Source organism: Balaenoptera physalus, assembly GCF_965194825.1.
Source record: "Balaenoptera physalus genome assembly, chromosome: 3".
NCBI lineage: Eukaryota > Metazoa > Chordata > Mammalia > Artiodactyla > Balaenopteridae > Balaenoptera > Balaenoptera physalus.
The window spans coordinates 53136427-53145473 of NC_138890.1; the positions used below are offsets into that span (position 1 = coordinate 53136427).

At 38.6% G+C, this 9047-nt stretch overlaps 1 pseudogene across 1 annotated transcript; it reads right to left on the minus strand.

The window, feature by feature from the left end:
• Nucleotides 1–304: 304 nt before the first annotated feature.
• Nucleotides 305–2043, minus strand: LOC309656994 (eukaryotic translation initiation factor 3 subunit E pseudogene; annotated as a pseudogene). Its single transcript has one exon. The product of its transcript is annotated as a eukaryotic translation initiation factor 3 subunit E pseudogene (transcript).
• Between the last annotated feature and the right edge of the window lie 7004 nt (nt 2044–9047).

A 9047-nucleotide genomic window follows, 5' to 3' on the forward strand; every position in this document is an offset into this window, starting at 1 on the left:
AGAGCTGAGTCAGAGACAGTTGGCTGAAATTGTGAAAAGGCAGACCAGCAGCTTAAGAGAGGGTGGTGCAGATCTCTTGTTATTCAGCCTTTCTCAGGAGCTAGAGAGCAGGATGCTCTCACCACAGTGAGAATGGAGATTTAGAAAGAGTGGGAGGTGTCCTGGTGAAGGGGAAATACGCCAATTTGGAAATCCAAGGTCTTGGAGTTGTTGAAAAAGTTATTGAAATGAATGAGCTAAAGGCAACACAACGGGGTGTGGTTTAGTAGAAACAAGCACTAGCCTTGGACTTAGGAATTGTATCTTTGAATTTCAATGTTGGAACAAATATTAAAAATTATGAAGATGGATAATATTTTGAAATATTAATTGTTTGTTTCCAGAATTTGCTTCATTCCTTGTTCCTTCCCACATTCAATCAGCTAAGCATTCTCCATAATTGCCTTGGAGGCGAACTGACAGAAGAAAGCAAAGAGAGTTGGTTGCTGGTTTTGAGTTTAGCAACCTACATATTATGACTCAGCTACAGACACATGAGATTTTGAGAGAATATATGATATGATGATGATATAAATGATAAGAGAAAAATTACCTTAAGGCAAAGGATGGGTTCCCAAGGCTGAGAAGAAAAAGATAAGAGAGACTTAGAAGACAGTTGGACGAAGAATGAGGAGACGTCGCCAGAGAGACCATAAGAACAGTATTGAGTCAATATCCAGGGAATGGCCAGTGTCCATCTGAGCATGATCATATGTAGCTAGGGCCCAGGGACAGAAGCTACTGCCTTCAAACATGAGTCTTATATGCTGACTGGACTGAGGAGCTATGATGAGTTCCTTCCTTTGACAGAAGTTAGCATCTGGCACACTGATCATCAAGCAGGAGTGATAGCCGTTTATACCTTGACCCTTAAGATTGTTCTGTTCCCATCCAGCATACCCTAGAATTGTCAAGTATTTTGTTTTAATGAAAAACAGCCAATTTTATTCAAATTCTCCACAATTTATACTCATTATGTTAATTGTTTCCAAAATGTTTCATGTTTATATAACGGTTTTATTATTTCACCTTTCTTTTATAGTTTTTATATTTTTTCTGCACAGTTCTTCAGTAGAAGCCAAAGTCCTGAGTTGACCAGTTAGGAGCCTCTGACCTACTATTCTGATTATGTTTCTTCTCAATATCCATGACCAACATCTGGCTTCTAAATGAAAGGCTTTTGGCCTTTTCAATCACTTGCTGATAGGGTGAGACTGCACGGTCACCCATAATCACATGACCTAATTTAGAATCAATCATGGCATCCAGTCTTGCATTTCTAATCAAATTTACAATCCACCTTTCAGCTTCTTCTGGAGTCATGTTCAGTTTATCTGCCAACATGTTAATGTTGATACACTGATGAATGCAACAAAAAGTCTCAAGTACAAAGAGACGGGTATTTTCAGTGGACTCTTCGGGACAAGCCACTGAGAAGAAATCATTCACTAGCACTGAGTCATAGTCCTTCGGCTTTTTCTGAGCCCTATAAAAGTCAAAATTAACATATAAGCACTCAACAAACTCTGTAATGGGTTTTTTATATGTGTAAGAATCCTGTTGAATAACTTTGACCAGATCATTAGCACCTGCCGGCGTTTTCAAACATCTTTGTTTGTTATGACTGCTGTGGTCAAATAGAGGAGAATATGTGGACACATCATCTGAATTGCATTAAGGTACTGTGGCTGGTAAAGGAAGAGATCAATAATGTTATCTCGTCCTTTGGGGTGATTGAAGAAAACTGTAGAGACCAATGAATGAGTATGTTTGCTGCTGAAGAGACTACAGTGGCAAACTCACAGAATTATTATCTATGGTCTCTTTTAGCCATGTAAGGTCTTCCATGGCTGCATTCCAATTCTGCATTAAGATTTCAGAGACCAGTTTTCCCCAGAGTGAACTCAAAGCATTTCTGTCCATTGTGGGAACCAACACTCTAAAGAAGTAAAGATATTCTGCTGCTCCAGAGTAGTTTCCACATTTATATTGGAATTTTGCATATTTTTAGGGTGTGCCTAAATATAGAATTGTCAAGTCTAAATCAGCCTTCCAGGACACTTGTATACCAAAGATATAGATACTCAGAGGGGTGGTAGTGTAGAAGAAAAGTCCCCCAACACATGGACTTACTAGGTGGGAATGAATGAAGTCATCTAGGGATTTCTCGTGTAGCTGACAGTCCTATAAAACGTTATCCTCTATGATTTTCAGAATAATGACCCCCCAAAGGTATCTACATCCTAATCCCTAGAATCTGTGAATATGTTGCTTTACATGGCAAAAGAGACTTTGCAGATGTGATTAAGTTTAGAATCTTGAGATGGAAAGATAACCCTAGAATATCCTGGAGGATCCAATGTAATTATAAGGGTCCTTATAACAAGGAGGTAGGAGGGTCAGAGTCAGAAAGGGAGCTTTGTCAATGGATGGAGAAGTTGGAGTGATGTAGGGCAGTGAACCAAAGAATGTGGGTAGCCTCTAGAACCTGAAGAAGGCAAGGAAATGGATTCTCTCCTAGAGCCTCCAGAAGGAAACTGCTTGTTAATAACACAGAATCTTGAGCCTTTCTCTAGATCTACTAAATCAGATTATCTGGATTTGGGCCCAGACTTATGTATATTTTAACACTATCTGAGGCTATGCTATACAGCCAGTCTGTACTAGCCCATGCACAGCAGGTAGAAAAACACTGGATCTAAACTGACAAATGAGTCTCTGAGACCACTATCACATTCAGAAATGTTAATGTCTTTACCACATAAACACCAAGTGGTCCCTCAGTTTCATAAGAACACTTAAAGGGATTATGATCTCATCACCTCTTGAATAATACTAACAGCTTCCATTTATTGAACATATCCTAAGACAATCAATGTGCTAATATTTTTATGCATTATCTCATTTAACCTCAGAGCAAACTTATAAAATAATTATTAATGTTATAATTTACAACAACAGCAAAAAAGGTCTAGGAAAGTTAACTGTAACCACATGGAAAGGTAAAAGTATGGTTAACATGTAACAGGAATTGCTGTTTTTAATGCAACTGGGTTGGAGCAGGCAGGATCTCAAACCAGTTCTATTCATTCCTACCAAGGTACCGATGTGAGGATTCCCTTCCACACGATCTCTCCTCCTACAGGTGTTCAGGAGACATCCTGTCATCAAAGCAACACCTTAGAATATACCTAGTGAATAAGAGTTGCTTCCACACAGGGAAAGTAGAAGAGAGCTGAGCAAAATTTTGGTCCCAAAGAGCTGCAACTCTCATAGGACAATGACCAGCACTCTGCTAGTGTTTCATTAGGAGGTCTTTACAAGATGTAATGAGGACAGCTGTATGGCATTGACAATTCACGACACTGGTCCAAATGCCTAATGTGATCCCATGATATCCATTAATGATCTGACTCCCACCTTGTGATAGATGGTGTCTCTCTATTGGTAGTTGATGAGTCTTAGTGCCAGTTCCACAGCTCTCCCCCTGGTTCCCTTAGGTATGTTGAGTCCCAGGCAGGCTAGACTCCACCAATCTCCTCCCTCAACATTGTCTTTCCTCCACACATTAACTTCCAGCCCATGGAATTGTTTTTTGGTCTTAGTGGGCAGTGCTGCGTAACTCCTACTTTATATTTCCAAACCTACGATTTCAGCGTATACTTTGTGTTCTACTTCCTTCCAGACATTCTGGCCTTAGATTCTAAAAGCCAGACTCAGAATCCCTTTTCTCAAACTATTCTCTCAGCCTTGAATTTCAAAATCCTGACAGTATAAACTGGCAGTTGGCTGCATGAGGTTCAAGGACATGTAGGAGAGGGAAAAAAGAGGGCTATACATACAATATTGCAATATATTATTCTTCTCCATAACCATAATCCCCAGGGTCAAATAGGCAATAAGAGATGAAGCCAGGAATTATTCTCACTTCTCTCTGATGTCAAAGTCTATATGACACCCAGTTCATCATTGGACATCTCCAGCTAGTGAACCCAAGCCTAAATCCCAGCAAATTCTACCATAGGTCCTAGATCTGGGCTTATGAAACAGCTAAGTTCCTCCTTTTCCAGGACAGTCATTAAGATACTTGAAGATAATTATTTGGGCACCTGAGTCATCTTTGAGCAAAGTTACCACCCAGTTTCTTCTACTCTTCTTCACAGACATGGTGTTTCTTATTTTTCATTATCCTGGACCTCCTTTTGAATGTGCACAATTTTTGTGTGTGTGTCCCACTTGACTTGTGACTTTCCTAAATAAGCTGTGTCATCCCAACTAGTGAAGTCCAAAGTCAACCACAGAAACTTTTCTTATCTTGTTCCTGACACCGCATTCCTAAATCAAAGGATATTTGTACCATGCAGTATGTGTGCAGATTTCTACTTCATATGTCTATGAGATATGTACAAGCTCAGGGAAGATATTTGGGATGAATTTAGGGTATGCCTCAACCTCTTGCTTGAGCCCAAAGAGCACTCACATGGCCAGCACATACCAAGGTTCACTAAAAGACTAGGAAAAAGGCTTGTGAATGTATTACATAGTAGTAGGTCTAGTGCTAGAGAGAATCTGCAGTCACCACAGGTGAGCCTTACTTCAGAAACCCCAAGCTGGAGGACAGCAAAAGATGGGGTGGGCAGTGAAAGGGGCAAGGAGCCTGTAGCTTATCTGCCAATAACTTGCTCTGGGATCTTGAACAATCATTTCATCACTCTGGATTTTATTTTTCCCCCAAGTAAAACAATACAGTTAGACTAGAGTGGTTTCCAAACGTACTTGATTATACACTTTGATCAGAAAAACATTTCTGCACATGCATGTGAAATTATGTCTATTTTATTTATTTATAAAGAATATACATTCAACCCCAATATATTATATATAGTATAAAACATAACACAAAAAGTTTCTAAATAATTAGACTTCTAAAATGTAGTCAAAACTTTAATATATTTTCCTGTATCCCAGTGAGTCATCATAAGCATCTAGAACAGGAGTTAGCAAATTTTTTCTGTAAAGGGCCGGATAGTAAACACTTCAGGCTTTGCAGTCCATATATACTCTGTCCTAAAGACTATTTTGTCTGATATTAGTATAGCCACTCCAGCTTTTATGGTTGCTGTTTGCATATTACATCTTTTTCCATCCTTTTACTTTTAACCTATTCATATCTTTGAATCTAAAGGTGTCTCCTGTAGACAGAATGTAGTTGGATCTTGTTTTCTAATCCAGTCTGACATCTCTGCCTTTTGACTGGATTGTTTAATCCATTCACATTTAATGTTATTATTGATATAGTTGAATTTATATGAATTATTTTTTTTCTATTTGTTTATATCCTTTTGTTCCCGTATTCTTACTTTACTGCTTTCTTTTGCATTAAGTAAATATTTGGTAGTGTAACATTTTAATTCCTTTACTGATTTTTTTTTTTTTTTACCATTTTTAGGGTTTCTTTTATTGTTTGTTTAGTGGTTGCTCTAGGGCTTACTATATATATTTTAATTTATCACAACTTACTTCAGATTTATACTAATGTAATCAAAGTGAGATAGAAATGTTACTCTTATATAGTTCTATTCCCTCTTTCCCCTTTTTGTGCTATTATGTTATACATATTATATCATATCTGTTACAAATCTAACAATACTTTATTATAATTATTACCTTATATCATTTTACATCTATTAAAGAAACTGAGATACAGTGTCCATTGCAACTACTCAACTCTTCAATTATTGCATTAAAAACAACCTTGGGCAATATATATATGAATGAACATCACTGTGTGCCAATAAAACCTTATTTATGGACACTGAAATTGAATTTCATATAATTTTCATGCATTATAAAATATTCTTCTTTTGACTTTTTCCCTGTTATTAAAAAATGTAAAAACTAGCTCACAGGCTGTGCAAAAACAGGCAGGGGGCAGAATTTGATTCAAGAATGCAGTTTGCCAACCACCTGACTTTCAGCAATGATTTTACAAGCTCTTTTATGTGGCACCTTGGGGTTAACAGACATGCCTCCGGGCCTGTCATGGTGGCAAAGGTAAGATCAGAGACTGGGCTTCAGCATCCTACCTCCATTTCAAGAAGAACAGTTCTGCTTATATTTTGCTTATTTTTTCCAAACTGAAAAGATTCTATTTAACAAAGTGTCCCTGGAAGGAAGAAGGAAGGAAGGAAGGGGTGGCGGGAGGGAGGGGAGCAGGAAGGAAAAAAGGAAAGATAATCTCAAATGTTCTTTCTAGCTTTGAAATTCTATTACATTCATCTAAAATGGTACAAAATAATCAGCGACACTGGAACTATACTTCAGTTAACCTTGAAATCTAAACATTTGATATTATGCTGTATTTTCATTATTTCTATTAAGTCTTTCCTGAGTTTTGTAATCAAAGTTCTTTTCTGAAAATGGAATGAGCATTAAAGGAAAGAGAACGTTCTGCACCCGGGCCTAAAGAACCAGAAAAGAGATCTTTTAGCACCCTCTTGTGTCCATAATTAGTGATAACAGCAACCCTGCTAAGTATTGGGGACATCTAATAAGGCCTAAGGCATCAGGGTGAAATGCATGGAACAAAGAAGTTGAGGTAGTGCTAGCGTTTGTCATTCCTTTTTCATACTGATCTGCTCTATTCGAATAAGTGTTCTACAAACAAGATTCCCTTACAAAGAAAAGTTCTTCCTTTCTCCTCTTTATCTAAATGCTACCCACTCTTTGAGAGAAAGTTGATCATCTTGAGTTCACCATAATAATTTCTTCTCTGCATAATTAGAGAAGTGAAGATTCCTGGTTTTATTTATTTTTTTTATTTTTTCACATTCAGTTCCTTTATTAGCTTAGATAGCTGAAGGTCATTTGGAGAGATTTTTAAGGTAAGATTACTGGTTTTAACATCAGGTATAAGTCTCAACTCTGCTCTTTACTAGCTGTGTTAACACTGGGTACATCAGTTAACCTTCTCTCCTAAGTGCTTCTGCCACCACTTATCAATGAATGGAATCCCACACACCTAAGCACCGTAGCTTCCCCTATGATTGAACTAAGCAAAGTCACCTCCCCTCAAAAGTTAGAATTGGAGGCATAAGCCACAAAACAAACATCAAATTAGTCTTCATCAAAATTAAAAACTTATATGTATCAAAGGTATAAAAAATTAATAAACCAAAACCTCAATTAAATGGAGTTGGGAGACCAGAACAGGGAGTTCTCATGCCCTGCAACGATAGCAGAGACCAACACAAAGTAGAAAGACTCTTCTTCTTTCCTGGCAACAACTCAGTCAATGAAAATCCATGGACTCTTTGTTTACTACAGCCCACCCAACTTCCTTTTCCCCTCTATAAAGGGGTTCTTCTCTCCTTGCTGTGTAGGGACTTGCATGTGGCTTGATAGCCATGGTTGCAGGCGCCAAATTGCAATTCTAATCCCAAATAAGCCCATTTTTACTGGAGAAATAGCTGGCAGTCTGTTTATTTCAGGTCAACATTTTGGTGGCACATACAGGATTTTAGAGAAGACCCCCCCCAATGACTCCAGAGCTGGTGAGAAACAGGTGCAGTACCCGCACTGAGCCCATTGTTGCTCATTGTTTTGCTCCCTGACCGTGGGGTTTAAAGGTATGTCTTTCTCCTGGATCCAAGCTTCCCCCCTTGGCATTTTGAAGTTCTCTAGGGTTTGTTTGAGATCTGTTTTAAGGTTTCATCTTTTCTAATTAAGGCCTTGTTCTATATGCGTGTGCTCATTTGGCACTTCAATCTGATTTGAAATCAGATTGTTCCAGTTGGGACTGGTTCAGCCTTTGGCCATTTTTTTTTTTTTTTTGGAATGAGGGCTGTTCTATGGGAACTGAGCTGAGAAGGCTTCAGCTAGGTTCCTCTAGGACCAGACTGTTCTCTTAGAAATGGCTGGTATTAGGCCTACAGGTTGTTAGAGATATTTGAACTGTTTGAGCTATAAGCTGTTTGAGCTGAAAACTATTTAGATGGTTTGAAAATTATTCTGTTACTCTAGAGAAAAACTTATGAGAATGGGACCGCAGTTATCTAAGTATTTTGAGGGCACTCCCCTACAGGGATTTGAGCTGATTTTCTGTTTAAAAACCACAGTCTTTCCTCAAGTGCGTTTCCAACTAAAGGAGCCAACATAACCAAAGGCAATTTGGAATATCAGTGGCCATTAAGAGGAATTTTGAAATCCCCAAACTTACTCTTCTTAAAAATAAACTGGACTACCATAGCTCTAAAATGTCTCAAACTAAATAGAATGTCTATTTCAATTTGTATTTTGAGGATTCCAAACTTTATCAGGAGCCTAAAATTGCCTCTCTGCAAAATAAGATTTTAAGATTAACTGACACAAAGAAAGGATTAAAGAAAGTGAAAATGGCCCCAAAAGCCACAGGCCCTTCCTCCTTGGCTGCTTCACCCCTGGTTCTTCCTCCAGGGCCGTCGTGTCTCTCCCTCCATTCCTTGTGCCCAAGCCCTGCCTCTGGCGCCATCCTCCTCCTTTCTTTCTAGGCCACCTACAGCCCTATACCCTCAGTTCCCCCATCGAATTCTTTCACTGAACTTCCTTTTTTCTCAGAAACTGACCTCACTTCCTTTGCCTCTGAACTTATCAGAATGTGTCCTTTTAAAATTAAGCTTTCTGAGGATCCAGAGATAAACCCTTAATTTCTTATATTTCCTGGACTAAAGCTAAACTGTGAGCCACAGTCAAAGATTTTCCCAAAGTAACTGAAGATCCTCGCCGATGTGCTGAGGAATTTAATGCAGTCATTCAGACCTATCAACCTAGTTTCTCTGACTTATGTCAGCTAGTTCATATGCTTGTCAATGAAGGCCAGCCCAGCACTGGATGAAAATCACTAATTGGGAACATTCTGAAAAGTCTCTAAAATTACAACTGGGAGACCAGCCTGCTAACTTATTATACGATTAGGCTCAGGCAATGGGTGGGAGACTTCATCCAGTAATTTTTAGGGCGTTTCCAAAGCC